Source organism: Nicotiana tabacum, chromosome 22 (assembly GCF_000715075.1).
Source record: "Nicotiana tabacum cultivar K326 chromosome 22, ASM71507v2, whole genome shotgun sequence".
Taxonomy (NCBI): domain Eukaryota; kingdom Viridiplantae; phylum Streptophyta; class Magnoliopsida; order Solanales; family Solanaceae; genus Nicotiana; species Nicotiana tabacum.
This window is the reverse complement of record NC_134101.1, coordinates 18,864,968-18,869,041: the sequence shown is the minus strand read 5'-3', so window position 1 is coordinate 18,869,041 and position 4,074 is coordinate 18,864,968.

Sequence of the window (4,074 nt, the reverse complement as noted above, 5' to 3'; positions counted from 1 at the left end):
CATGTTGATCAGACCAGCTGGGTCGTCTGCTCTTACTTGGGACCAGCTCTCTGAGCTCTTCATAGAGTAGTTTCTGTCTATCACATTGAGAGAGGAGCATCGCTGTCAGTTTGAGCATCTCCGGCAGGGCAATATGACTATTACTCAGTATGAGATCCGTTTTGTGGATTTGGCCCGTCATGCCATTCTTCAGCTTCCCACCGAGAAAGAGAGGGTGAGGATGTTTATTGATGGACTTGCTCAGCCTATCAGATTGCAGATTGCTAAGGAGACTGGGAGTGATATTTCTTTTCAGGCGGCTGCTAATATCGCCAGACGAGTCAAAATAGTTCTTACTCAGGGAGGTCAGGGGTCTAACAAGAGGCCTCGTCATTCCGGTGAGTTCAGCGGTGCCTCATCTAGAGGCACGGGTACTTTTGGTAGAGGCCATCCTCCCAGGCCGTTTCATTCAGCGCTCCAGGCATCCCACGGTGCCTCAGGTGGTCGTGGCCCTCAGATGCATTATTCCGACCAGCTAGTCTACAGTGCACCACCAGCTCCTATTAGTGCACCTCCACTCCAGAGTTATCAGGGTGGTTATTCAGGTCGACAGGGTTAGCAGTCACAGCAGCCGAGGTTATGTTATACTTGTGGTGATCCGAGGCACATTGCTAGATTTTGCCCTCAGGCAACGGGCAGCTCACAGCAGCAGAGTTCTCATGCCATGGTTCCGGCACCAGTTGTTGCACCACCTGCTCAGCCAGTCAGAGGCAGGGGTCAAGCAGCCAGAGGTAGAGGCCAGACTGTTAGATGTGGAGGTCAGGCCGTTAGAGGTGGACACCAGCCAGTTAGAGGTTGTCCCAAGGACGTAGTTCAGGGTGGTGGGGCACAACCTCGGTGTTATGCCTTCCCAGCCAGGCATGAGGCTAAGTCATCTGACGATGTTATCACAAGTACTGTTTCAGTTTGCAGTAGAGATGCTTCAGTCCTATTTGATCTGAGATCTACTTACTCCTATGTGTCATCCTATTTTGCTTCCTATTTGGTTGTGCCCCGTGATTCTTTGAGTGCTCCTGTGTATGTGTCCACACCAGTGGGAGATGCTATTGTGGTAGATCGTGTTTATCGTTCGTGTGTGGTCACCATTGGGAGTCTTGAGACTTGTGTAGATCTTTTACTTCTTGACATGGTTGATTTTGCTGTCATACTGGGTATGGATTAGCTGTCACCTTATCATGCTATATGAGATTGTCACGCCAAGACGGTGACCTTAGCCTTGAAGAGGTTGCCTCGATTAGAGTGGAGAGGTAATCTTGGCCATTCTGCCAGCAGGGTTATCTCTTATGTGAAGGCTCAGCATATGGTCAAGAAGGGGTGTCTAGCTTATTTGGCTTATGTCCACGATTTTAGTGCAGAGGTTCCTTCCATAGATTAGGTGCCGGTTGTTCGTGAGTTTCCAAAAGTGTTTCCTACAGACCTGCCGGGGATGCCACCCGACAGGGATATTGATTTTTGCATTGATTTGGCTCTGGGCACTCAGCCTATTTCCATTCCGCCATATCGCATGGCCCCGCCAGAGTTGAAAGAATTGAAGGAGTAGTTGTAAGATTTGCTTGATAAGGGCTTTATTAGGCCTAGTGTCTCGCCCTGGGGAGCACCAGTGTTGTTTGTGAAGAAGAAAGATGGATCGATGAGGATGTGTATAGATTATCGGTAGTTGAACAAAGTCATGTCAAGAACAAGTATCCATTGCCGAGGATTGATGATTTATTTGATTAGCTTCAGGGAGCCAAGGTGTTTTCAAAAATTGATTTGAGATCTGGCTACCATCAGTTGAGGATTAGGGCATCCGATGTTCATAAGACAGCTTTTCAGACTCGGTATGGGCATTATGAGTTTCTAGTGATGTCATTTGGGCTGACAAATGCCCCAGCAACATTCATGGATTTGATGAACTGTGTGTTCAAACCCTACTTGGATTTCTTTGTAGTTGTGTTTATTGATGATATCTTGATCTACTCCCACAATCGAAAGGAGCATGAGCAGCACCTTCGGATCGTTCTTCAGACTCTGAAAGACAGCCAGTTATATGCTAAGTTCTCAAAATACGAGTTTTGGTTGAGTTCAGTTGCTTTCTTGGGTCACGTTGTATCAGCAGAGGGTATTCAGGTGGATCCTAAGAAGATTGAGGCAGTCCAAAACTGGCCTAGACCCACATCAGCTACAGAGATCCGTAGTTTCCTAGGTTTGGCGGGCTATTACCGTCGATTTGTGGAGGGGTTTTCATCCATAGCAGCCCCGTTGACCAGATTGACCCAGAAGGGTGCCCCGTTCAGGTGGTCAGACGAGTGTGAAGCGAGCTTTCAGAAGCTAGAGACAGCTTTGACTACGGCACCGGTATTGGTGTTACCCACAGGTTCAGGATCATATACAGTATATTGTGACGAATCTTGTATTGCTCTGGGTGCGTATTGATGCAGGGTGGCAAGGATATTTCATATGCTTCACGAAAGTTGAAGGTTCACAAGAAAAATTACCCTGTTCACGGCATGCCATGTGAGGTATTCGCTGATCATCATAACTTGCAGTATTTGTTCAAGAAGAAGGAACTCAATTTGAGGCAGAGAAAGTGGCTGGAGCTATTGAAAGACTATGATATCACCATATTGTATCATCCCGGGAAGGCCAATATGGTGGCCGATGCTTTGAGTAGAAAGTCAGTCAGTATGGGTAGCCTTGTATATATTCCAGTTGGTGAGAGACCGCTTGTATTGGATGTTCAGGCCTTGGCCAACCAGTTCATGAGATTAGATGTTTCTGAGCCCAGTTGTGTTCTAGCTTGTACAATTGCTCAGTCTTCTTTGTTTGAGCGCACCAGAGATGGGCAGGATGATGATCCTCATTTACTTGTCCTTAGAGACACAGTGCGACGCGATGGTGCCAAGCAGGTTACTGTTGGAGATGACAGAGTTTTGAGGATGCAGGGTCGTATTTGTGTGTCTAATGTGGATGGGCTTTCTGAGTTGATCCTTGAGGAGGCTCACAGTTCTCGGTATTCTACTCACCCAGGCGCTGCCAAGATGTATCAGGACCTGCGGCAGAATTATTAGTGGAGGAGGATGAAGAAAGATATAGTTGCTTACGTAGCTCGGTGCCTAAATTGTCAACAGGTAAAATATGAGCATCAGAGACCCGGTGGTTTGCTTCAGCAGATGGAGATTCCTGAGTGGAAGTGGGAGCGTATCACTATGGACTTTGTTGTTGGAATCCCACGGACTCATAGGAAGTTCGACGCTATATGGGTTATTGTGGATAGGCTGACTAAGTCAGCGCACTTCATTCCTGTGGCAGTTACCTATTTCTCGGAGCGGTTAACAGAGATTTATATTCGTGAAATCGTCCGACTTCATGGTGTGCCCATGTCTATCATTTCTGATCGAGTTACGCAGTTTACCTCGCACTTTTGAAGGGCAGTACAACATGAGTTAGGTACGCGGGTTGAGTTGAGCACAACATTCCATCCTCAGACGGACGGGCAGTCCAAGCCTACTATTCAGATCTTGGAGGATATGCTCCGCGCTTGTGTTATAGACTTCTGAGGATCGTGGGATCAGTTTTTTCCCCTTGCAGAGTTCGCCTACAACAACAGCTACCAGTCGAGCATTTAGATGGCTCCCTATGAGGCATTATATGGTAGGTGGTATTGGTCGCCGGTTGGGTGGTTCGAGCCGGGAGAGGCTCGGTTGTTGGGCACAGACTTAGTACAGGATGCCTTGGATAAGGTCAAGATTATTCAGGATCGACTTCGCACAGTTCAGTCCAGGAAGAAGAGTTATGCCGGCCGTAGAGTTCGTGATGTTGCATTCATGGTCAGAGAGAGAGTGTTACTTCGGGTATCACCCATGAAGGGTGTAATGAGGTTCGGAAAGAAAGGCAAGTTGAGCCCTAGGTATATCGGACCTTTTGAGATTCTGGAGAGAGTGGGAGAGGTGGCTTACAGGCTTGCGTTGCCACCTAGTTTAGCAGTTGTTCACCAGTATTCCATGTGTCCATGCTTCGAAAGTATCACGGTGATCCAGTTGGACAAGGATTTGA